At 42.4% G+C, this 27,321-nt stretch overlaps 1 protein-coding gene and 1 pseudogene across 12 annotated transcripts in view; one reads left to right on the top strand and one right to left on the bottom strand.

Annotated features, from left to right (window-relative positions):
* Nucleotides 1–22,436, bottom strand: part of NCOA2 (nuclear receptor coactivator 2) — a 296,781-nt gene extending 274,345 nt beyond the window's left edge. For 2 of the 12 annotated variants that reach the window (XM_072734541.1, XM_072734550.1), the window contains exon 1: nt 20,996–21,122. The gene's annotated coding sequence lies outside the window, so the exon portion shown is untranslated. Of the gene's footprint in view, nt 1–19,173; nt 19,735–20,995; nt 21,123–21,355; nt 21,681–22,262 lie in introns of those variants that run through there. The other 10 variants (XM_072734547.1, XM_072734557.1, XM_072734544.1 and 7 more) reach the window with 8 other exon arrangements.
* The window catches only part of LOC112932447 (spermine synthase-like), a 120,522-nt pseudogene continuing 114,683 nt past the window's right edge, over nt 21,483–27,321 (top strand).

Raw genomic sequence — 27,321 nt, 5'->3', positions numbered from 1 at the left:
CATGAGCTCAGGGTCATGAAACCGAGCCCCGTGTTGGGCACACTCAGTGGGGAATCTGCTTCTCTCATAAATAAATAAATAAATAAATAAATAAATAAATAAATAAATAAATAAAATAAATTTTAAAAAGTCAATGACTCTAACAGTGAGATCCTATTAGATATTTCTTTGAGAAATCTAAGTATTAACTCCTATAAAGAATATCATTGTCCACCAAGACTTAGATATGTCAAATGAGCATTCAATCTCCCAGGCTAATTAAAGGTGAATTCTATGTACTTTATTTTTCTGATATTTTTAATATGATAAATAAAATGTTCTACACCTCCAAGTAATTTCAAAAATAACCCTCCGAGGGGAACCTGCATGGCTTGGTTGGTTAAGCGTCTTTGGCTCAGGTCATGATCTCAGGGTCCTAGAATTAAGCCCCACATTTTGCTCCACACTCAGAACAGTCACTTGTCCCTCTGCCCCTCCCCCAACTAATGCTTTCTTTTTCAAATAAAATCTTTAAAAAAAATGACACCCACCCCAAATTTTTTTTCAATAAATTAATTTTTTATTGGTGTTCAATTTGCCAACATACAGAATAACACCCAGTGCTCATCCCGTCAAGTGTCCCTCTCAGTGCCCGTCACCCATTCACCCCCACCCCCACCCCCCCCGCCCTCCTCCCCTTCCACCACCCCTAGTTCATTTTCCAGAGTTAGGAGTCTTTATGTTCTCTCTCCCCCTTTCTGATATTTCCCACACATTTCTTCTCCCTTCCCTTCTATTCCCTTTCACTATTATTTATATTCCCCAAATGAATGAGAAGATACACTGTCCTTCTCCGATTGACTTACTTCACTCAGCATAATACCCTCCAGTTCCATCCACGTTGAAGCAAATGGTGGGTATTTGTCGTTTCTAATGGCTGAGTAATATTCTATTGTATACATAAACCACATCTTCCTTATCCATTCATCTTTCGATGGACACCGAGGCTCCTTCCACAGTTTGGCTATTGTCCACCCCAAATTTTTACAAAAAAAAAGCTTTAACTCTTGATTTTTTTAAAGATTTTATTTATTTATTCATGAGAGACGCAGAGAGAAAGAGGCAGAGACACAGGCAGAGGGAGAAGCAGGCTCCATGCAGGGAGACCGATGTAGGACTAGATCCCAGGACTTTGGGACCATGCCCTGAGCCCAAGGCAGGTGCTAAACCACTGAGCCACACAGGGATCTCCCTAACTCTTGATTTAAAGCACCCTCTTCTCAATCTTTTGCATATAACAGCACTATCAGCTTTGCCTTCGATTACCATGGAACCACATGCATATAAAAAGCACATGAATGTTGACAGGCTATATAATACTCAAATAATCTTTGTCCTCCCTCCCTACTCCCACTTATTGAGAACCACTGAATTAGACCTACTAGGTGCTAAAATGCTAATGTGATCATATTAATAATCATTCTATAATCTCAGTGGTAGCACATTTACTTTAAACAGTTGATAATTACAAAATTGTTTATGTATTCTTACAGACTGTATAACAGTGCTTCACAACCCTTACATTTCTGAAACACGCATTCACTGATAAAGAAAGGTAGTTTAAAAAAACTTGACCACAAATAATCATGAACACACAGGTTATTCTAGTCTTCAGGATTAGCTTCCTAAAAAATTCCTTGAATCTCCTTTAATTTGCATTTGAAATAATCTACTCTGAATTGCAATCACAAAAAACTAATCAAGATCCATTGGATGCCAATTGTGTCTCAAACTCTGATCACTGAAGGAGATATACCAAGTAATGATAATAACAACAGTGAACAGCTAAGGAAATTGGGGCACAAGGTCACACCTGTTCAAGTGATGGAGCCAGACCACAATCTAAGCAATGTGGCTCCTAAATGCTACACCATAAATTTAAAAAAAAAAAACAGAACCAATACCAAAACTCAAAACCAAAAATCTCCTGCAAGTGAAGAATTCCAAGTTTGTTGGAATGTAATATTAACATCTTCCAACAGAACATTCAAGTTTTTAGTAAATCCTCTAAGAAAAACTGTATAATCTTTTCTGCCCTGCAGTGACATCATCTCCTAAGAGTAACTAGGAAGAAAAACTAATGACAAGATCTTGAAAGATTTTACTTTCATTCTATCCTTAAAAGTGAAATGCCTTTCCCAAGGACAAGTCTGTGCTTGATGGTATATAAAATGTCAATTACCTCAGTGTATGGCTTTCTGATCTTTCTCTACTGAGAAATGTCTTACTATGGAATTGTGAGTCCAAATAGGACACGCAGACAGGTAACAGATGGTCTTGCTGGTTAATCTCCACACTGAGGGTCCCTGACCCTCTTCTTCATCTCAGGTCGCTGGGATTCCTAGTAGGAAGACAAATCCCACATACCCCTAACCTGTTTCAGGACCTACCTAGAGCAGAAGACTCTCAAGCCTGGCTCCCTATAATATCTCACAGAGTCCCTGGAAAAGTCTATTTAAAAAAGCAGGGACCTTCCCCCATATTTTTCTAAAGTTCAGTGAGACACTGGAATTTCCATTTGGATAAGCAAAATAGACAGTTTATACATTTTAAAACTTGGACAAGAGAATCAAAATAAAAACTCTATTAACCATGCTACCAACACACACAAAAAAAGCATTTTTTGAACAAAAAGCGGCCCTAATCTACACAGTGATCTGCTGAAGCAGCACCCTCCTGGGACTTTGCGGGGCGGGGTTTGCTGTGTTAATTATTTCTCATGAGTGGCTGTCAGGGCTAACTCCCTAGAAATTTTCCTGGTAAAATAAACAGCCCAAAAATATATGCCATTCTTATTTAAAGAGTTCTATACTAAATATACGAATAGGGAAGAAAAACAATAGGCCACACTTTTCTGTATTAAAAAAAAAAGATGATCCTAGAATTTAAAGAAAAATTTTATTTTTTGTAAGAGAAAAATTTTAGGGGCACCTGAGTGGCACAGTTGGTTAGGCATCCGATTCCTGGTTTCTTTGGCTCAGGATGTAATCTCATGGTTGTGAGACTGAGCCCAGTGTCCAGGCTCTGTGCTCAACGCAATGCAGGCTAGAGACTGGGCTTCAGATTCTCTCTCCCTCAGCCCCTCCTCCTCCCTCATGCTCTAGCACACACGGTCTCTCTCAAAAATAAATAAATAAGTCTTAAAAAGAAAGAATTTTAGAAAGATTAACTAATGCCCCATAATTTTCCTTAGTGATAAACAGAGATCTGTTACCAGAAGATTTCTTTAAAATCATCTAATTCATTCTGAGTTCATTAAATAATAAAACCTATTTGATCCTCAACCACTCAGTGAGGCGAACAATCATTATCCCCATTTAACAAAAATGGAAATTGTACTCAAACATTAAATCACTTGCTCAAGGCGACAGGTCTACCCATAGGCAATATATATTTAATCATTATTAAACTTACTTTTAAATCATACAAATTTCTTCTGATTAAAAAAAATGCACGTTTTTTCCAGAAAGTTCTTCTAAACATCTAACTAAAACTCCATTAGATATAGTTTAAGAACATTGCCTTTTGTAGAACTAAAAAACAGCTGCTCATTACATCTCATATGGAAACACTTTGGATATCTGAGAAACAGTAAATCCTCCTTCCTCTCTTCTTTTAAAGGACAGTAACACTTCAACTTTCTACAACTTAGCCCTTTAAAAGATGATGGTTCCCAAAGATGACTGCCAACCTCTCATCCCACATACACTCCCTACAATTCAACTTTTAACATTCTTCCCAAGGAGAGCTGGGATCTACGTTCCCAAATCTGTGTTCTGGGACCTGGATCTGGGGAGGCTTGTGCCTAAGACAGAAATAACCCTATATGACTTATAAGGTTAAAGTTATAAAAGGTGACAGCTTCCTTGGAACTATTACATTCTGAATCCTAGTCGTCCTGCTCTGAGGAAGCCCAAGCAGCTAGGTAGAGAGGCCATACAAAGCGTAACTCAGCTGAGGGGCTGGCCAACAGCCTATATCAAGCACCAAGCACGGAAGTGAGCAAGGCTTTATTTATTGATGCCATTGCCAAGCCGTGGCTTTCAGACTTCATTCAAGCTGAATGTCAGACATCATTAAGCAGATAAGCGATGTCCATCACAGCGTTTCCAACCCTGGCCCACAACATTTGTGGGGTCACAAGTGTGGGATATATATAATACAGCAAGAATAAACAGAACTCCCTAATCCAGAGCACAACCAAGAAATAAAAGAGAAACAAGGGGGAAAAGGCTTCTTTCTAAATATTCAAAATAGACATTATCCCAAATTTTGTGCTCTAAAGATCACAAGGTTTTTTGTTTTTTATTTGAAAGAGTGTGTGTGTGCGGGTGGGGGAAGGAACAGAGGGAGAGGGAGAAGCAGACTCCTTGCTCAGCACGAAGCCTCACGTGGGACTCAATCCCACGACCCCCAGATCATGACTGGAGCAACCCCCTGATCATGACCAGAGCAGAAACCGAGAGTCGGGGGTTTTTAACCAACTGAGACACCCAAGTGCCCCAAGATCACTAGTTTTACAGATAAGACTCTCAGATTCTCATGCAGATCTTATTAAAAGTGCATATAAAAAATAGAAACATACTCTAATATTTTCTATCTTCATCCTATGCACACATCTCTCTTCAGAATGCCTTTTCTCTTATCTGATGAAATCTCAATCAGCCCTTGAAGCTCAACTCAAACACTCCAGCAGCTAGAAAGCCTTTCCTCACCTCACAAAATAAACCAGTTGCTCCCATAAAATATCTGACTAGCCCTCTAATACAATTGCCTATTCTAATGCATATAGTGTAATTACCTGCCCACAGGACTCCTTCCTTCCAGTGAGATCTTTAAGGATAGGGGCCATTTCTTTTTTAAATCTTTGTGTTCCCATTGTCCAGTACATAGGAAGTGCTCCTTAAATTTGTGCAGCATTAACAAATCTGGTTATCTAGGGAACCCTGGGTGGCGAAGCGGTTTGGCGCCTGCCTTTGGCCCAGGGCGCGATCCTGGAGACCCGGGATCGAATCCCACATCGGGCTCCCGGTGCATGGAGCCTGCTTCTCCCTCTGCCTGTGTCTCTGCCTCTCTCTCTCTCTCTGTGTGTGTGTGACTATCATAAATAAATTAATTAATTTTAAAAAATACTTTAAAAAAAAAATCTGGTTATCTGGTTTCCAAACCCATAGCAGGTGTAAAATTCAGAAAGCCAGAAAAGACAAAAGGCACAGTCATTAAAAAAATGATAATAATACACACATATACACAAAAAGTAACACCCAGTGAACCAAGACAGAAAAGGGCAAGTCCAAGAGTCACCAAGAATTCTGTAGCATGGAATCTATTGTTTACAGTTACACGGTGGAGAGAAAAACAGATCGGTACCTTAGAAGAGGGCATGGACCAGAGTGAATTTTAGCACATTTCAAATCAGTTTAGACAACAGAGAAATATTTCACATTTTATTTTATTTTATTTTATTTTATTTTTTTTTTATATTTCACATTTTAAAAGTATTTTCTTCTAGGGGTGCTTGGCTGGCTCAGTGGAGGAGACTCTCGAGCTTGGGGTTGTGAATTTAAGCCCCACACTGGGTGTGGACGTTACTTTAAAAAAAAAATCTTTAAAAGTATTTTCTCCTAAATGACTATTTTTTTTAAAATGAAGTGCTCAAAGGAATAAAACACAGAATCAGAAAAATTAGATACACAAACTCTCATTTTCTGATGGTTTTGTATAGCCGCTCTTTTACAATAACAGGACATTCTGTATGCTATTTTTGCATCTGTTCCCTATCTGTCCATAATGTCCCTATTTCAGTTACATTTCATGAGCACCACCCTCCCTACTGACCCACGCTGCTACCTGCTACTACTTTATCTGTTTGGAATGCAGCACAGAGGCACTCAGAAATGCAACTATACTTTTGGTCCAACCCTCTCTAGTATGCCAACATTTTTTAAAAGCCACACAATACATATAAAATGACAAGAACAAGGAGGCTATCACTTCGTATGTTTGGAAGATATTTCAGGAAATTTTTGCAAAAAAAAAAAAAAATCATAAAAATGGGATTTCTGAGTCACTTGTTTTAAATTCTAATCACTTTTAAATTGCCCATATGTGGGGGACCTGGGTGGCTCAGATGGTTAAGCATCCGACTCTTGGTTTTGGCTCAGGTCATGATTTCAGGGTGGTAAGGCTGAGAGTCCCAAGTAGGGCTCTGTGTTCAGCCCAGAGTCTGCTTAACAGAATCTCTTTCTCTTTCCCCTTCTGCCCCTCCCATCCTCCCCTCCCCACCCCACCCCGCCCCGCCCCGCCCCCCTGGGCGCACACTCTTTAAATAAATAAGCCCAGATCTGTTAAATGAAAAGGCCTATGTACAGTCCCACTTTTCATTCCATTCTTCATGTATCTCCTAAGTATATGATTTCCCAGTATAAATATTAACTCAATAATAGTCTCATTATTCCTGAGCAGCATATTTTGTTTTTTTGTGGAAGCAAGGGAAATGTTGCCATCTCTAAGAAAGGTGCAGTGCAAGATTCATGGCCATCAGCTGAACAATGTTCTACCTCCAAGAGTATCACTCTGAGTAAAAGAAGATAATCTTGGTTTTTGTTCTTTTTCCTGAAGCCTAAAAGTTTCAAGTTGAGGCTATTTTGAAGTTACTTAAATTCTTGTGTTATTTCTTGTTTTCTTTGAGTGCTATTTTTCCCACTCACAACTTTTCCATTGAGGCTTCCAGACCTACGTTAAGAATAATGACTACTTCTTTACTGTATTAGGTAGGTGAGACTAACCAGGTATCTTGCTGGTATAATCCGCATACCTGTGAATGATTTTTTTACTTTTATACTCTGTTTCTCAAAGTGAGAATGAATCCCAGATATCCACTGTGATTCACAAGGGAAGACAGGAGGGCTCTATTATACTTATTAATAAGGTTCTGAAGTAGGAAAGAGAATAGGAGGTTAAATAGAAACTAATACTGGAAATCATGGGGGTGGGCAGGAAAAGTCAGAAGGGAGAACAAATGTAGACACTGAAAAAAAAAAAATAAGGGAAAGAGAAATAGAAACCTTCAAATTCAAAGTTAGGGAGTACTCAAGCATTCAAGAAACTCAAGTTGTCAAACTGCATAAAATCCCAGCAAATTTCTGTCTCTATGGTGCTACTCCAAAGAAGTGTTTGAATAAAAGCTTTCTATTTACCCAAGTGTGCTATAAAATTAATGTCTCAATCCCCATCCTGTGCCTAAAAGAGAAATCTACTACTTCCCAGGAGGAAAAAAACTCCTACTAGAGTTCTCTTATGGTAAACGTTCTCAGAGGCAGCAATACACCTCTGTGTTTGCATCCCTCACAGCATTAGGTCTATTTCCTTGTGATGTACTTGTGGAACATATTATAGGCCCAGACATAAGAAGCATTCAGAAAAGGCCTGCCAAGAAAACGTCCTAAGATGCAACAATCTCCAGCAATAAGCTCTCAAAGGTTACACTATTCTTCAGCCCTGACCAAATTCAGATATATAACAATTTTTTTTTAAGATTTATTTATTTATTCACAAGAGACACAGAGAAAGAGGCAAAGACAAAGGCAGAGGGAGGAGAAGCAGGCTCCCTGCAGGGAGCCCAATGTGGGACCCAATCCAGGGACCCTGGGATCACACCCAGAGCCTAAGGCAGATGCTCAACCACTGAGCCACCCAGGGCATCCCACAATTTGATTTTCTTTTCATATTTAAGTAATCTCCTTACCCAACACGGGGCTAGAACTTAAACCTAGAGATCAGGAGTCGCAGGCTCTGTCAACTGAGCCAGCTAGGCACCCCAACAATTTAATTTTCCTAACACTTCTGGAGAAACTGAAGTCTTTATTATTATTATTTATTTAAGTGATTTCTGCACCCAACATGCAGCTCGAACTCACAATCCTGAAATCAAGAGTCACATGCTCTTCAGACGGAGCCAGCCATACACCCCTAGAGAAACTGTAGTCTCAACACTGAAAAGACTGGCTACACAACGTGAATGCATTTAACACTACTGAACCGCTCATTTTAAAAAATGAGTAAGATGGTAAACTTTATTGTTTTTTTAAGATTTTATTTATTTATTCATAGAGATGCAGAGAGAGAGAGAGAGAGAGAGAGAGGCGCAGAGACACAGGCAGAGGGAGAAGCAGGCTCCACGCAGAGAGCCCGACGTGGGACTCAATCCAGGGCCTCCAGGATCACGCCCTTGGCTGCAGGCGGCGCTAAACCACTGCACCACCAGGGCTGCCCAGATGGTAAACTTTAAAAGTATTTTGCCACAATTCAATTTTTTAATTAAAAAAAAAAATTTTAAGTAGCCTAAAAACCAGAAAGCAAACAAAAACTAGGGGAAATGTTTTATATTAAAGGGACTACAGAACCAAATGCAATGAGTGAACCAGATTAGCTCCTGGTTTGAAACCCAAAACTATAAAGAGTCTGGAGACAACTGGGAAATCGGATTAGAGAGCTGGGATTTGACACTAGTTTTCTGGGGTTTAATAGTCCTATTCATATTGTATATGGTTATATAAAATAATGCCTTTATTTTAAGGCAACATGCTTTATGGATAAAAGGTCATCTGTAACTTCAAATAGTACACCCAACACACACACACACACACACACAGAGAGAGAGAGAGAGAGAGAGCAAGAGGGAGAAAGAAGCAGCATATACAGCATTGAAATAGTTCTTTTTTAGCCACTTGTTCTACCACATTATTGAAGCATCACAGAAGCTAAGGAAAAGAGATATATTTGACACTGCACATCACAAAGCACCACCCTGCTTTTCCTCCTAAGCTGTATACTGTTTCTGCTACTTTAATATACAATTGGCTGGTGACAGAATGTAAATAGATGACAGACAGCATTCTGAATTACTCCACAAATAAAATGATACCACAAAATAGAGAATTATTGTTTAAGTAGAGATTAGGGAAGAAGGTTGAGAATATTTTTATAGGTGTTGCCACAAGTATATACTAATGTGTGGACTGTAAGGGCTTTGCTCTTTGGATAGTTGTAGAATTTCATTATTTATCTATTGAGACATCAGCCCTTCAAGTGACACTTTCATTCTCTGTTTTATCACTTCTTCAATGGAAGTATTTAAGTGCCAACCCTAGTACACTTTCTTTGTGTTTGGTTTGGTTTTATTACCTTTCCAGAACTACTGATTTTCCCCAAGGTTTTCTTTACCTTTTTTCTCCTCTTTCCACTATGAACTGAGATTATTAATCCCTCTTCTTACTGCAGTGTCAAAATATTCTGCAGGGGAAAAGATAGTAAGTCTCCGTGTGAAAAATGTTCAGTTTTACGAAAGCAACAAAGCCCAAAATTTAAGTCTTTATTGCTTCTTTGTTGTTGTTGTTTTTAGATTTTATTTATTTATTCATGAGAGAAACAGAGAGAGAGAGAGGCAGAGACACAGTCAAAGGGAGAAGCAGGCCCCTTGCAGGGAGCCGGATGTGGGACTAGATCCCAGGGCCCCAAGGATCACACCCTGGGCCGAAGGCAGAAAGACGCTTAACCGCTGAGGCACCCAGGAGCCCCATATTGTTTCTGTTTTGAAGGTAAGTGGATTTCTGGATTTTTTGTAAAATCTGTAACCAATGTTATATAAACATCTTTACTGATAATCTTTGAATACTGTTGGAGTCTATGTATACTTTTTGTTTTGATCATATCCTTTCTATTAACTGAAATCAATAATATAAACTTCCAACAAATTAAATTCTATATCAAAGGGTTGCTTCCTAAATCTTAGAATAACTCACTAGTTTTCTCAAGGCAAATCAAAGAATGTGAACTGTATGGTCAAGGCCAGGAAGAACAGACTAACAGGTACAAAAGTTTGTGTAAAGAACAGAAATAGGAAAAAAAAAAAAGAATAGAAATAGGGAAAAATGGGTTTGTGACAGACCTATCTAGTGAGTGTTTTGGAATGTCATTCTGTGATGACTGGGGACTTGCGTTATTATAAAAGGGATATTTGGGGAAGATCAGTGTATTAATGACTTACAGTGCAGAAGGAGAATTTGTTAAATCAGTCCAAATACAGTTTAAAAGTGAAAAGCCCTTAAGCAGTTATATAAAATTATTTTGGAGGAGGGGAAGAAAGAATGAATAAAAAATATACACACATATACACTGTCCTTACTACTCAATTTTTAGCAAACCAATAAGAAAACATATACAATTACCTGTTTCATTCAGATAAGCCAACGCACAGTTATGTTAAGCATTTTTATTGAACACAAATTTTAATGCTTGATTATTGAAAGCATTTTAGTTCGTGGTTTTTCCTCCTTGATATTAAACTCCAAAGACTTTATAGAAAAATTTTGTTTTACTCCTAATCCACCATTTATCCAAACCTTCAAAAAAAAAAAAAAAAGTCTGTATAAGGGCCCTCAGGTGGCTCAGTGACTGAGTCTGCCTCTGGCTCAGGTTGTGATCCCAAGGTCCTGGGATAGAGTCCCACATCAGGCTCCTCGTGGGGAGCCTGCATCTCCCTCTGCCTCTGTGTGTCTCTCATGAATAAATATTTTTTTAAAAATGTATAAATAGCCTATTCCACCTAAAATAACAAATACTATAACTACTAAATATGATCAAGTTGATAAACTACTAGCAGGTCCTTAAAGCTGCTACTCCAGATTTACTTTATACACTTTCGTCAATTTATAGATTTCAGTCAAGGTTACTCTATTGCATTGCTATCCTCCATCTCCATGGTCCTTTTTGGCACACAGAAACACCTCTCTAGGCCACTCCAGTTTCTGAATGCCTCTTCTTCTCCTCTCCACCACTCCCCAGTAGACACTTGATCTCTTTCTCCCAAGACCCTGAACAGCTCTGAGCAACTAACTGACTGCAGGTTCAGAAACTCTACAATGAGCCTGTGGGAGACATGTGAACCTCAATGGGAGATTTTTCAAGAAAGGAATGGAAAAGGGCATCCTTAGCCCTGTATCCCTTGGTGAGAAGGCACTGGTTTCCCTCACTCCTCTGAAAGCTAAGCCAGGTAAATGCAAGGCCCTCAGCCTTTGAAAAATCTCAAGTCCTTGAAGGCCTTCCCTTGCCTTACCTGGTCTTTACCTGCTCTGGCGAGGAGGAATCCCCTCACTTCTCACCTCACAGAGCATGGGGGTAGAAGGGCTGTGAGGCTCGGTGGTACCAGAGGGAATAGGCCATCAGCACTGTCTGAATTATGGATGCAGATCAGAAGGATGTTATACACGACAGCCAGCCAGCTCCTGGTGGGAAGTCCAGATGCAAACAACAGTTTTGCAGGTGAGCACCTGGGACCTCATCCCCTGGGACTCACCCCATGTTTCATCTACCACAGGCTCTCCCTTTCCTTCCCACCATAGGGTCAGCAGCTGTTCCCAGTGATAATGAGTAGGGGAGGGAGGCGCCTCTCCTAGTAAGAGTCCTGACCTCTGCAGGAGGCCCAGCTCACTGGCCCTACCACAGGCACTCAAGGCCAGACCAGAGGTATCCAGACCAGTTCCTTCCTGCCCAAGGCTTTGCTCGCCTAGAGTTGAAAATTTGGAGTTCCCTTTATCTCCTGTCTCTCTTTTCTCCTCAATGCCTTTTCTCAAAGTGAAAATATTTATTACTACAATGAGATCACCAATAATTACAAGAATGCTGTTATGTGAACATCCTTTAACCAGAGAAGGATAATGCTCCAGTTTTTTCTAATATCCTTCAGCGTCCATGCATTTTTGACTTTTGTCACTATCAACTGTCACTGCCAATATGTTCAGCTCACAATATCATGTCATTTTTTGTATTGTATCTAATTGCTTAAAATCTTTCATTTATTAAAATTCTTAATTGTACACATCTCCCACTTAAAATAAAAGGTAATACAGCATGAATCAAAAAGTTTTACATGATTTCCATTTCCTTCACTAGGTTTCATTATTTATACTTACTATGTGTTTATTTAGAAAAGACTCTAGTGGTGCAATAATACATTAAAATGACAGTTTTAGTGGGATAAATATTTTCATACCACACTTTTACAGAAGAGTCTTAAGGAATCAAGACATTATTACTTAAAACATCAATAAGAGAACTACACATAAGCCTCAAAATAGAATTCCAGAAATTGAAAATACAGTACACTACCAGAAACTCCAAAGAGGCAGGCATTCCTGAGGCTTTTTAGGAATTTGGTTACAATTTCCATCAATCTTAAATCACCTTCCGATTTCAAATTTACACCATTTGGACCACTTGGATCAAAGGAACACTTTCAAGACATCCAACACAGAGTTTGTAACAATATCCTTAAACAGGTAAGAAATAAAATACATAAAAACTAGGGAAGGTAATACTCACTCTTATTAGACAACAACAGAAGCTCAGCCCCCTGGTCTACTGAACCACAAATACTGTCCAGCAACGGACTAACTTCTAACAACAAATCAGCCAATTACCGTACTGTGCCTGTTAAGTGATCTGTTTTCAACCTAATGGCTTACTTAACAAATAGCTAGCTTCTTCCCTAAGTGCTGTTAGCAGAGCCAATCTGTTTGGTAAAGAGGGAAACCATAGATCATGATCATACATGAAATACTTAATGATAGTAACAGACTTCCTCCGTAACCTTGTGTTCCGTTCACTACCAGCCATCTTCCATCTTTAAACTTTAAGGGGGGAAAAAAAAAATGAGAAGGCCAAGGAAGGATAAAAGGAGATAGAGGAGAAAAGTCTACAGAGATTTATATCCAAACTGAAGCAAAGTCACACCATCATTTACCAGTCCATCCTCACTTCTTTAAACGACTGAGCCACGCAGAGCTTAGTTTCCATGCACAGCCCACACAGCACGACCTCCACAATGGGCTGCAGGTGCAAGATGGCAGGTATTGGACAGCAAGATTGCCTCAAACACCCGCAAGCCCCTACTGCCTGTCTCCATAACTATTAAATCAACTTCTGTAATTTCAAGAAATGCTATCAATGTTAGCAGAAATTCACACTCCTGACATCTAGATTTTCAGCCAGAAACTTCCATATTCCTTATTTAGGATTCTAAAAGTATATATGAAAGAATTCACCACCCATGTTCCAACAATAACCAGAGGTGAACACCTGATAAGCCCATGTATGAATAATTCTATTTTTAAAATATACACAAGTACGTTAAAATGTATTTTTATTTTAAGTAATCTCTACACCCTACGTGGGCTTGAACTAATGACCCCAAGATCAAGTCACATGCTCTACTAAGCCAGCCAGATGCCCCCAAAAATGTTATCCACGTAGCAATCTAAATTTTCCCTTTAGCTTGACTCTAGAAATGACTCAAGTAAAAATATAGGTTCCTCTAAGATCTGCAACTCATTTTTGAATTTACATTTGACAATAACTGAAAGCTTTTCACCAGTAAGCATATCAACAACAGAATTAGAAATTTTAAGAAAAAAATAGTATCAAATATTCTTACAAACGCTACTGTACCAGCAAAGGCAAGGGAAGTCACTTCATGTTTGATTAAGAAGCTGATTTTATAAGCAGAAATAATCTGCAAGAAAAGACAATCCTCATTTAGATATGGCTACTTCAATGGGCAGAGGTCAGTCAGCAACAACAGGAACTTCCAGAACTCACACTCCACAAGCTTATTAAGCCTTGGAACAGGTGGGATCACATTTCATATGGACACACTAAATGAGTAACAGAAAATATCATGCATTATATTTTCATCTATGACAAGTCTTCAGTCCCCCAGAGCCGGAACACTAAAAGTAGTGTATGCTGCTCCCCACACGTGCATAGGTGAAAGAGTTCCCTGAAAGCTCTCCTCACTCCTTGCAAACAATTGAGCAGACGGAAGAATTCCACAAATAGCAGAGCACAAGTCAGATGACTGCATATATTATCAGCCTTCTTTTAAGACTACAATATCTCAACACCAAGTCATCCACGCCACAGAGACTGCACAAAATCTGTAAAACGTGCATCACACAATCACCACCTAATAGTTAAACATACTAGAATTAAATATATTGTAAAGAAACAAGAAGCCAAATATCTCAATCAGTGTTTCATCCTTTCTCAACCAATACCGGCTGTCGTGCTCTCAATCTATTTTCTCCCTAGTGCCTACAATCAAGTTTTCTTGAGCTTATTTTCTTGGCTTTTCACTGTGAGAAACAAATAGCCAACCTAGATGTGCTTTCTCAAAATACTCCAACCCCTTCTCTCTTCCCTAATGGAGAATTCCTGATCTGTGTTACCTCCACAAAGCCCTTGATTAGAAACAGCCACATGAAGCTGAAAGAAGTAAGCAGAGCCCATGAGCTAACAGAAACACATTAAGGGGACAGGACCAAAGGGCAACGTGTGCCTGGGTTCAAATTCTTCTCCAGTAGTCCCTGGCTGTGTGACCCTCGGCAACTTATTTGACAATTCTGTGCCTCCACTTCATGAACTCTGTAATAGGAACAATAGTAAGAGAGCACCTACCTCAATGTGTTATAGTGAGAAAGGCAGAGCACACAGTAAGGGTGCCTGAACCCTGCACTGGGTTTTTAGTAACCACTCAAAAAATGTTACCTGTTTTTATTTCTTCCATTACAGTTCTTATTTTTTGAAAATTAGCAGACAAGAATCCTGCAATCTAAGATTTGTTAAAGGCTGGGCTGATGGGGATCCCTGGGTGGCTCAGCGGTTGGGTGTCTGCCTTCGGCCCAGGGCATGATCCTGGAGTCCTGGGATCGAGTCCCACATCAGGCTCCCTGCACGGAGCCTGCTTCTCCCTCTGCCTATGTCTCTGCCTCTCTCTGTGTCTTTTGTGAATAAATAAATATTTAAAAAAAAAAAAAAAAAAGGCTGGGCTGATGACTAAAAAGCCAGAGTCTATTTATAGATCTTAAGAGAAGTAACACCTGTCCAGGTACAGGCCTGCCTTGATGCAAGGCTTTCCTAGACACCTGTTGGCATGATTTGCAGGACTATTCATCCCTCTCAGGGACTAAACATCTACACTGAGAGCCTTATCAAAGGCCTGCAAACATGTTCTTTATCAGATTCCTAAAAGGAAGATGTTCTCAGACTCACCATTCCCTCTGATACTTACGATGTGTTTCCCCACACTCACTGGTCAGGATAATTTTCCCTCCCAAAGTTTTGCTCACAGGCAAAAGGACTTAATCTCCTTTAAGCTTCACCTTCTGAAAAATGAGGTACCTCTATTTTACAGTGCTGTGGCAAAAAAAAGAAAGAATGAAACACATTTCAAAAAGCCCCTAACAGGTTGCTGGCACTCAGGGAGAGCTGCTATTATCATTTATGTTGCACTGTTGTTACTCTCCCAATACAGACGTTTTAGTCAAGAACAAGAATTGAGTTAAATCTAGAAAAACTAATAATCATAGAAGAACACCTGTGAAAGGCTGCACAAGGGGGTTTTTCATCCTTTAGAAACTTAGGGTGTGAAAACCCAGAATACCTAGCCTTAGAGCAGCAACAAGGCACACTCTCCACGGAACTGGGAGGTCCCTGACTTGTTGCCGCAATACCTTCGACCAACTAAAGATTGCCACGCGGACCACACACAACATGATTCCAGAGAAAATAAAACACAAATTATAAATATCCATATCTCCATTAAAGGAGAATTATCTGATTGTAAGCTAATCGGTTAAGGGGACATTTAACAACTTATTAAAAATATAACCCTATTTTCAGGGTGGGGGAGAGACTCAAACCCAAATCAAAGTAAAATTTTCTGACAATGTTTAATTAAAATCACACACACCAGAAAACTAGATCTTTAGTATCCAAGCCAGTTGAAAATTAGGGTAACATGTGCCTTTCTACCTCCTCCTCCACCAAAATCACCCACTCTGTGTTCCCCCCTTAAATCACAGGATTTGTAATGGACAGTTTACACTATCAAAGTAAACTGCCAAAGCTGGGATACTCAAATACTCATCAAATAAATAAAGAACAAATGAATGAAACAAAGGTTAAATGAGGCAAGAATGCAAAGACAAAAATCTAAAAAGCCTAATGTGGGATTTAAGTTACCAACAGGAACTCTTAACAGTTCATAATTTGCTGCCTATAAGGCATAAATTCTACCAGATTTGACCTGCTAACTTCAATTCTCCGTGTATCTATCAATTGATACTTAAAAATTGTTTTTTCTTTCAGAACCTTTACCTAGTTGCCAATAACTTCCACCTACGAGCAGTTCTCCTCCATTTCTTACTTAAAATTAAGATTCTACATCTAAAAGCCTCAAAAGCAGCTAAGTAAAACATCCCCATAGATTCCCTGCTTAATTCTCCTCTAGAAATTTCCAACTAAGGAACCAACTGAAAATTGTCCTAGAATCAATTTTTCCACAATTGCATTATGTCATCATAGCCACTAGAAGCCAGAAATGTGGTTACTGATGAACATTTCATAGGATAGACATAAAATCTTTCCCTAAAAGCCACGAGCATTGTGATCTACCTACAAACCATCTAGTCCTTTCATTTTAGTTACCTTCAAACACAAGTTTACCTCCAAGATTTTCAGTCCTTTTCATAACCAGTTTTGCCTCAGTTTTACAACAGCTAGGAAAACTAAACCAGCTTCTAAAATATTCACCGAAGTCACAATCTCACCTCTATTTAGAAACTAGTACCTAGAATCCATAAAATACGAGTTTCTTTATGCTGTCTGAATTGAGTCTATGACCTAAAACTGTATTTTATAACTTTTCCAGACATTACTTTTAATAGACTTTAGAGAGTAACATAACATTCTACAGTTTGCAATTTATAAACCCTTCTATGACCCTTTAAAACAAAAAAGTAAACACATAAACGCTAAGAATATTTTTTGTTTAGAAAGCAAGTCAGAGGTAAAATGAGCTTCAGGTTTGAGAGTATAAGATACTGAGTGTTTTGTTCTGTTTTCCTTTGAATGGTTCTCATCATTGGTATGTAAATACAGTGATTATTTCATTACGGGAGAGATACTAATTTCCACTGATTTTAAGATTTACTACAATAAGAGACTAATACCTTAAAGCAGTAACTTATTTTCTTTCTCCCTCCTATTCTCTTAATTTAAAATTGACAGAGCATATAATAACATAAATCACCAAACAACACTATAAATACAGAATATTGAAAAGCCAGTAATTTAAGTAGCAGTTTTGCCATAAAAATAACTAAGCATTAATTATGCTTCTAAACATAACTTCAACCATGATACAATATTGGTCAAAATATCAAGAACACACTGTGCATTTCAGAAAACCGCCACCTTCTAGAAAAATTGTTTAAAGGGACTTTTTTTTTTTGCTACCTAACATCCTAAGATTGCTTAAAAGAATCGCTTTTAAACCCAATACAACACATTTTTTTTTTCTAAGAAATTCAAGCTGTCAACTTATGGGTCACATTTCAACCTGATGTGATTTGAAACAGCTAAGGTACTGAATTCTTAAATATAGGTGTGTAATGAAAGCACTGCTCATAGGTCCTCGACTGTGAGGCTTAGAAAGCTTTAATAAGATATAGCTATAGATAAAGCCAGCCAAGGAGCATTACCCCCTTTATGCACTCATAACACAGCCCAAGTCCCCCTCCAATCCTTAATGTTTTACATTTCCAGTGAATGCTCCTCTAACAGTGAATGAAAGTCATATAAATTATATTTAACCAGTAAAAGGTTAAAATCTGAGCCAAACTATCTAAAAAATATTAAATTCATAACTGGAAAGCTTTTCTCCTCCCCTCTGTTTGGGTATCCTGACATCTAAAAGTCAAAGAACTCCTCTGTTAAGACTGAAATCCCCAGGAGGAAGAAGGCTCAGATCTAGTCTGAGAGCACACAATGGAATCACAGCTGACGATGCACATCTTTTTCTAGATGTCTCCATATGCTTAGGAGTTTTTTTTTTTTTTCTCCCCTCCCTAGCCAGGCTTTGGAGGACTTGCTACTTACACTCTGCCACCAAGAATCTGAGAACATTTTCAAGGATTGTTGTAGGGAATGAAGTAAAATAATTCTGTTGCTCTTACGCATACAAAAGAGAGACGGGAACACGTCGGAGTGGCCATCACTAACTCAATTAACTAATCATGGGGGGGGTTTTCAATGTCGTCAAATTTTGCATGTTTAATTTACAATATTTGCCACTCCTGGCAGCTAAATGTTTTATCCCCACGGTTTTTACTATTTTATCACTAAAATAACACCCAAAGGACTTCAGCAAAATGCAATTAATTTCTGTCTACATAAACACTAAAAATTATACTGAATTAAGAATTCACGCTATAAATTTGAGGATGGTATACTACAGCAGAACACATGTGTACAGTGTGCTAAATCCTATTTCCTAAAACCAGAGTTCCTCAATTCTTTTTTATTGTAACGAAATGTTAATAAAAGCTTGAGAAAGCAGTATAAATACCACGCACCTAAGATACCTCAAAAAAAAAAAAAAAAAAAGCGCTTCCCAAGATTAAATTCATGGGCTACTTAACACAAAATGAATGAATTCATTCTCAGTTTAACACGATTCATTCTCTGAACTCCCGAAGATTTTACAAATTCCAGTTGGGAAAAGGGGCCTTGCTGCTGTCAGCATGCACTAAACCTCACCAACAAAGAACAGGAGCACACATACACATAAAAAAGCACTGTAGCAGCTGCTGCCTTTTTAAAAGACAGCTTATTCCTGCGGAGCAACCTGTGCTCTTTATTGAGAACCAAAGACCTAGCCTCCCTATTCTTAAAAGTCGGGGAGTTGAGAAAGTCACTGGACGGAACCCAACGACCGACATAAGGCAACCAAAGAGGTCTCCTAACCTTGCATAAACCAGACAAGTACCCACACACTGTTCAATTCAGCAGTGTTTAAGAAAACTAATTTATTTTTTAAGAATCTTTTGTGTGGGAGTCATCGAGCAAACTACACTTAAGACTTTTTTTTTTTTCCTCCCTGTCGACAAATAACTCTTTGACTAGCTTTGCTTCTTAAATACCAACGCTTTATGTTCCAAACAGTGATGCTTTGGTTCCTAACTTCATTTTGTTTACTCAAGAAAGAAAAAAAAAAAAAAAAAAAGACACGCATACCATAAACGACAACTTTTTTTTTTTTTTTTAAATGTCATCCCAAATGCCGAAGTTCCAAGTGCACTTTGGGTACTGGCGGTCTAATTAAACGAGGAACCAGCGAAGCCATTACAAACAATGATGCTTTACATTCCCAGTAATCAATTGACCGAAGACTATCCCGATGCCTTCATTTTCAGAGAGCCCTTTCACATTCCCCCGGCCCCACGCTGGAGGAGCTGAGGGAAACCGAGGCAAGGGTGAGCTGGTAACTCCAGGCCCGTCACGCCGCAGCCGGCCGTGCGGTCCAGGGCACCATCCCCACAGCACACAAGCCATCTTAGAAACGGGCCTCGGAGTTACTGCCGCATACTAAGTGGCTTTACACTTCGCCTGGTCTAAGACGACGTCTCTTGCGGTAACACGAGAAATACAGCATCCCGCGTAGAGTACGAGCCTCCCGGGCCGGAGACCCGCCAAGTGACAAGACCGCACGGACCGAGGAACCGGTGACTAGGGATGGACGAGAGCGGCTAGCTCGGCGTCTCCATGGCTCCCCCGCCCCGCGTGCAACTCCGCTCTAACTGGTCGGGAGGCGACCCCGCCCCCTTCCTTCCTCCGCTCCCCACGATTGGCTTACCGACACCCGGCAGGTCAGCTCCCCGCCTCCGATTGGCTCACTGCCCCATCAGTCACACGCAGCGAGATTCGGGTCGGAGGGAGGGGAAGGCGTTGGAGGAGGTGGAGTGGGAGTGGGATTAGAGGACGAGGTGGCGGAGGAGGTGTTCAGGCTCGGTCCCCGGTTTGGGAAAGTTTCCCCTGCCGGTGACAGACCCGCAAGGCGTTAGGCCCGGTCCGGCTCGGGGCCGGTGCAAGGGGGCCGGGTCCCCGATTCCCGCCCCTCGGTCCCGCAGGCCCCGGAAACCACTAGAGGGAGGGGGAAGAGGGAGGAACCATCGAACCAGGGACCGACCCACCCCCGAGCTCGGAAGAGGCGCCTCCGGGACTCCCCGGAGGGCCGAGGGGCGGGGGACGGGGAGCTCCAGCGCGGCGCGCCGACCCCGGCCCCCTCGCCCCGTCTCTCCTTCTCGGCAGCCCCCGGAGGCCCGAGGGAGAAGTGTCCCCGGGCCCGGGGCGTGACCGTCGCGAGTCGGCCGGGAGGGCCCCTCCCGCTTCCCGCCTGGGGCCCTGAGGGGCCTGTCCCTTCAGGGGCGGGGAGACGGGGGAGAGAAAAGGGGGCGCTGGCGAGCCAACCCGGAACCTCCCGGCCCGCCTCCCGCCCCCAGCCCCGGCCCCAGCGCGCCTCCAGCACACATGCCCGCACCCAGAAAGTTAAGTCAGGGGCGAGCCCAGCTCGGCGCCGCCGCCGCGGCCCGGCCCCCGGCTCCCCGGCTCCCCGCCCCCACGCCGCCCGGCCTGCTCGGCCCGAGCGCGCCGCCCGCCCCGCCCGCCGCAGCTCTTCCCCGGCCGCCCGCCCGGCCGCGGCGCCCGGCGCCCCTCGCCCCCCGCCCCCCCGCCCGCGGCGCTGACACGGGCCCGCCGGCCGGCCCCGGCCCCGGCCCCGGCCCCGGCCCCGCGCTTCACCTTCACACACCCCCGAGCACTTCCCGGGTCCTGCCTGCCCTCGCCCGACTCCCACCCTGCGCTGCAGCCGCTCCGCGCTTCCATGAAAGAAGGCACCTTCTCGGGGTCCACCTTCCCGTCTCGGCCGCTCCCTCCCCGCCGCGAGGGCGCCGGAGCCTCGCTCCCCGCCGACCCCGCGCCGCGCTCCCCGGGCGGGGGCCTCCCCGCCGCGCCCCGGCCCCCGGCCCGCGGCCCCCGGCCCCCGGCTCCCGGCTCCCACCTCTCGCCGGCGCCGCGGGCTGCAGCCTCCGCCCGCCTCGCGCTCCGGGACTCGCAGGGCGCTGGAGCGCCTCCTTTCTCTCCCGGGGACTCCGCGTCTCCCCGCCGCTTCCCGCCCGCCCCACCCCCCGCCCCCCCGGCCCCAGCTCCCCGGCCCCGCGGCGCCTCCGGGATGCGAGTCCGTCCTCCGCGCGCCGGCGGCGGAGCCCGCGACACAAAAACAGCCCCGGCCGCGGCGCTCGGCTCCGCGGGGCTCGGCGCGCCCAGGGCAGCCGCGGCCGGGGGTGGGGACGCGGCGCCCCCCGCCCGCCGCCCGCCGCCCGCCGCCCGCCCTCGCGGCCCCCGGGGAAGGCGCGGTTACCGGCTCGGGTCGGTCACGCCGTCAGGTGCCGGCTGCCGTCGGCGCTGACCTTCGCCGCCGAAGCCGTGGCTGAGGCTGCGGCCGCCATGTTCCCGTGTTAATAACTGCTGCCTGGTTGTTTATTTCAATGGAGATCCTCCCCCAACTCCCTCCTCCTCCTCCTCCTCCTCCTCCGCGTCTCCGCACTTGCGGAGAGAGACACAGACCGCGCGAGCTCGCGAGCAGGGGAGGGGGCTCGGGCTCGGGAGCCAGGCCGGCGCTCCCTCCCGCCGCGGCCGCGGCCGCCGCCAGGTCCTGTCACTGGGGAGAGGACGCGGCGGAAACTTGCCTCCCGCGCCCCCGGGGGGCGGGCGGAGGGGCGCGGGGGCTTCCCCGGGGAGCCGGCCCCGGCCGCGGGGTCCGCAGCATCGCCGTCGGCGGGGTCCGCGGGCGGGCGGGCCGGGGAGAGGCGAGGGGCGCCGGGGGCCGCGGAGAGGGCACAAAATGGGGGGCTGTGGCCAGGGGAGGGGGGCCCGCGGGGGACCGCGAGGGACGGGGGGTAACGGAGGGAGGACTCCCCGGAGGGCAAGGCGCAGTGCCAGGAGCAAAGCGGCAGGACGGCGCGACGGGCCGGGGCTGCGGAGCCGCGGCGGTGGGCTCCGGGGCTGCCTGCCGACGGCGGGGGCGACGCCGCGGGCCTGGGGCGCCCCGGCCGGGCCCCTCCGCCAGCAGCCTGCGCCCCGCGCGCCCCGCACGCCGCGCCCGCCCCCCGGCCCCGGCCCCGGCCCCGGCCCCCAGGGCTCCCTCCGCTCCCCCGACGACTGGCGCCCGCGGTGGCAGCCGGCGCTGCGGGAGGGACGGGGGCGCGCCTGCGGGAGGCCGCCGACGGGGTGCCAGCCCGCCATCGCCCACCCGGCTAAACCCTGACCTGGAGGAGCATCCTCGTCCCGACGGGAGTCCCAAAAGTTCTCTGATGGAAAGTCCACTTCCTAGACGTCAGAAAGGGATGCGGGGGGGGGGGGGGGGCGGTGCATGGGAGTTGCACCAAAAATCCGCGGAGAATCCTCAATTGAAGTATTACTTGGATCTGTTTTATGCTCTCTCTGGGAAAGCAAGCTCTTCCCAACCTAGATATAATTAGTTGTGGGGTGGGGTGGGGGGGTGAACATTTGCACAACATCTCCTTACTTTTAGGAGAAAGGTCACTTGCCATATAGATAGTAATAGCGTTTACTGAACACTTACTATGTGCCTGGCACTGTACTAATTTATAGACGCTATTGATTTTGATCCTCCAGCTTTACAAGGTAATTACCACTTTTTGCCCTTAACAAAGAAATTTAAACTTAAAAAGAAATGAAGGAATTTGTCTAAGGTTGTACAGCCAGGAGGCCGGAGAGGATTTGAGCCCAGCCCTGGCCGGCTCCGAACTCCACGCTTTTAAATGTCTTCAACCTCAAATTTGCGGGAATACCACCAATTTTACTTTGGGAAAGAAAATTGTGTGTGTGCGTGTGTGTGTGCGCGCGCGCGTGTGAGAGAGACTATAGAGGGAAGATGGGAAGGGTATTCCAACAAATTGTTAGCACTGAGAAGTATAATAAATGGGTGTGTAATGGGGTACTTCCACTTTTATTTTGTCCACTTAACTACAATATTTTAACATGTTTGCATTGACGGTGTATTAATACTTAGTAAATTACAAAGATCATTTTAATTACCTGGCATAACAGAATTGTGTTCCCCCGAAAACCCAAGGCTCCCCCAAAAAACTGAGGAAAGAAACAGGAAATGGAGAGTTTTTAATGGACTTGTCCTCTCCCACCAAATACTAGTCCCTAGTATTCCTGCAATGAGGAAGTAGTCACCTGAGGTCTGTCACATTGCTGGGCTCAGATTTTCTTTCCTGTCCTCACCCCAACACTGAGTTGTGATCAAAGATTCTCTTTCTTGCTTTCTTTTTGGCAGAAGTCCTGAGTCCATCAGTCCTCTGCAACAGTATGCTTCACACCGTCAAAAACCACCCATGATATCTGTGCAAATAAATGACTCCCCATTGCATTTCCATATTTCTCAATAAAACTTTCTACATGCTTAAGATACACAACTGTCTCTGCTAAAATAAAACAAACAAATCTGACAGCGTGGCATAGTCAGTTCTATGTTCAGCTGCTACTCAATTGCCTGGAACCTTGAGGAATCCTGTAACTTCTGCTCTCCAGTGTAGTCTCTGGTCTTTTTAGCACTTCATGCTGTCGTTCTAATAATATTGTGTTGTACTGGAGTTGTTTATATATTAATCTTTCTCTTTCACTAGTTTGTAAGCTGCTGAAGGCTCTCAACCATGTCTTGTTCTAGTTTTCACTCTGCTCCTAACAAGGTCTCACATAATGTTTTTTTGTTTGACTGAATCTGTAAGACATAAACAATAATATCTAATCTCCATGTCCCCTTCCCCACCTCACCCTCCAATACTTTGCTTTTAAAATATGGTTATAGGGGCACCTGGGTGGCTCAGTGGTTGAGCATTTGCGTTTGGCTCAGGTCATGATCTCGATGGTCCTGGGATCGAGTCCGCATGAGGCTCCCTGTGGGGGAGGGATGCTTCTCCCTCTGCCTATGTCTCTGCCTCTCTCTCTGTGCCTCTCATGAATAAAGAAGAAAATCTTTAAAAAATATAAAAATAAAAAATAAAGTATGTTTATAAAAAATGTTTTCAGTATTTTAATAGAACTTAGATTTCTGTAAGACCTCAGAATAATTGCTACAAAAGCTAGCCATTAATGATTTATCACTGTGATAATATAAAATGGAAAAGAAGAAAAGGCAGTAAATAAGTTGACTTAATGATGCAAAGGGGGGGGAAAAAGCAAAGATATAGGAACTAGGTATATTACCAACAAAGGACAACCCAAGAAGAAAAAAAAATTTGAGTACAAATCATAAAGGGGAAGGAAATTATTGAAATTTAATAAAAGCAGAAATAGACTGGATGGATGAGACAAGTAGACAAACAAAAAGACAAATTATAAATGCAATATAAAATAGCAAAGAAAATAATTTACATATTTAACAATTTACCTAAGACAAATGAGAACAATGTGAATATTATAGAGCAAGAAATGCGTATTCAGAATAGAATGCCTTTCTCCCCCATTCAGTTTCAAGCTACTCACTGTCTTCATACTTAAACTATATAAAAATGGAAAGTTCAATACCATTTTTGTATTATTAATACCACTAGCATGCATCATGATACAATGAGAGGTAACATGGTATGGTAAAAAAAAAAAAAACCTACAGAAGATAGGCAAATAAACATGAATTGCACTTTGCTACTTACTATGTGACCTTAGACAAGTCACTAAATATCTGTTTCTTCAACTACAATTGTTGCAAGACGCAAAGTGATATAAGTGAATGTACTTTAACTATTGAGCTCTTTATAGAGAGGAGCTCTTTATAGAGTCAGAAAGAAATATTATGTCGACTAAATCTATGCATAGCACAGATTTTGGTGCGCTCTCCTTTCAAGTTGGAAAAGCAAAAATTTATAGTTCATTGTATTAAAAATGTAATTATTGGAGGGGAGAATCAGTTAAAACATTTGTTTTGACAATTTAATTGTTGAACAAAACAACTGTTTGTCCAACTGTTTCATTCTTATGTCCTTTCCAAATCCCTTAAATGTTATAGCTACTATAAATGGGTCTATGGGTGCCTACCTTTGGCTCAGTCATGACCCCCAGGGTCTTTTGGTTTGAGTTCTGCTGAGCAGGGAGCCTGCTTCTCCCTCTCCCTCTGCCTGCCACTTCCCCTGCTTGTGCTCTCTCTCTCTCTCTCTCTCTCTCTGTCAAATGGATAGATAATCTTTTAAATAAATAGGTCTAATATAGGTCAAGCATATTACATGTATTTTTATTTCTTTTCTTAAAGATTTTATTTATTTGAGAAAAAGAGTGAATGAGAGCATGAGGAGGGAGAGGGGAAGAGGGAGAAGAAGGCTCCCTGGACCTAGGATCATGACCTGAGCCAAAGCCAGATACTTAACTGACTGAGCCACCCAGCTGCCCCTATTTTTAGTCAAAGTAGGCATTATATGTATTATTCCTGTTTTACATGTGAGAAAATTGAGATTCAGAGAACTTAATTTATGTAAGATCATAGAGCTGACTTTGCAACATGGCTAACAGATTGTGCTAAGATTTTGTTCTCCATCACTGAATATCTCTACTACCTTAGACCACATATTGTCTTCACTTTTATTTCCTCAGTACTTATAACAATTCTTAAAATGTAATACAGGCTCAAGAAATGACCATGATATAAATGAACAAATGAATGAGGAGCTCCCTTCAAATCATACTGAACATTGTCACAAGGTTAATATTCCCACTTTTATTCTATTACCTTCCACTTGAAAATACTTAATCCTTCTTTGCCTACAGAATATAACTAAAATTCTTTACCTTATATTCTTCAGTATGACCCTATTTTTTTCTAGCCAGATCTTCCGAAGCAATAACAGCAACAAAATACTTAATTCACCTTCACTCATTCTAGGGTGTTCTGGAATCAGACTAACTGATTTTCAATCTTGGCTCTTATGAACTATGTGAGCTTAAGAAGAAAGTTATTTAGCCTCTCTGCAAATTTTATCCAATGCAATAAGGTAAGAAAATAAAAAGGAAGGAAGTAAAACCATCTGTGTTTACTAATGATGTAAATATGGACACATGAAGTTCAAAAGAAACTATAAACTACTAAAATGGATGCAAGATCATAGATTATAAGGTCACATACCAAGATTAATTGTATTTCTACATTCTGCCAAGAAATGGTTGGAAAATGAAATTTTTAAAAATATTACAAAAGCATAAAAAATATCGAATGCCTAGGAATATATTTAACAAAAGATGTACAAGATCTCTACATTGAAATAAAAAACATGCTGTCAGAAATTCACAAAGGTCTAATTAAAAGGAGAAATGGATAGACTCAATTTTGTTAGGATGTCAGCTCTTCCCAAATTGATCTATAAACTTATTACAATCCCAATCAAAATCCCATCATGTCTCTTTAGGGAAAACTGAAATGCTAATTTTAAAATGTATATGTAAATACATATTACATACATACAATCAAGAAAAGCCAAGACAACCTTAGTAAGTTTGGATAACTTACACTACTGATTTCAAAACTCACTATAAAGCTACAATAATTAAGACAGTGTGCTATTGGTGTAAGAAGAGACAAGAGATCAATGGAACAGAATGGTGAGTTCAGAAACAGATGCCCAAATTTACAATTGATTTTTTTACAAAGTCGTTAGAGAAATTCAATGGAGAGAAGAAAGTCTTGTCAATAGTGTGTGGAAAAAAAATAAACAGTGTGTGAACAACTAGATATCAGTATAGAGAAAATGAATATTGACTCCTACCTCACACCATACATTAAAGATAGATCCTAGACTTAAATGTTAAAGCTAAAACTATAAACCTCCTCCAAAGAATATTGGATAATAAATATTTTACAACTTTGGGGTAGGCAAAATTTTTTCAACAGAACATGAAAGACACTAACTAGAAAAGAAACATAAATGATCATTTGGATTTCATTAAAATTATAAACTTCTTATCAAAAATGCCACTAGGAAGAGAAAAAGCAGTTCACAGATTAGAACATATTTGCAATACACCTATCAGGCAAAGGAACTGTATCCAAAATAAGTAAATAACACCTCCAAATTAATAATAATAATTTAAAAAACTAATAACAAAATGGACCAAAGACTTAAAAAGGCACTTTACAAAAATATGTGAATGGGGCAGCCCTGGTGGCTCAGCGGTTTAGCACCGCCTTCGGCACAGGGCCTGATCCTGGAGACCAGGGATCGAGTCCCACATCGGGCTCCCTGCATGGAGCCTGCTTCTCCCTCTGCCTGTGTCTCTGCCTCTCTCTCTCTTTCTCTCTGTGTCTCTCATGAA

The sequence above is a fragment of the Vulpes vulpes genome, chromosome 13 (genome assembly GCF_048418805.1).
Source record: "Vulpes vulpes isolate BD-2025 chromosome 13, VulVul3, whole genome shotgun sequence".
Taxonomy (NCBI): Eukaryota; Metazoa; Chordata; class Mammalia; order Carnivora; family Canidae; genus Vulpes; species Vulpes vulpes.
Note: the sequence above shows the minus strand (reverse complement) of the source record. Positions and strands in the feature narration are given on the sequence as shown.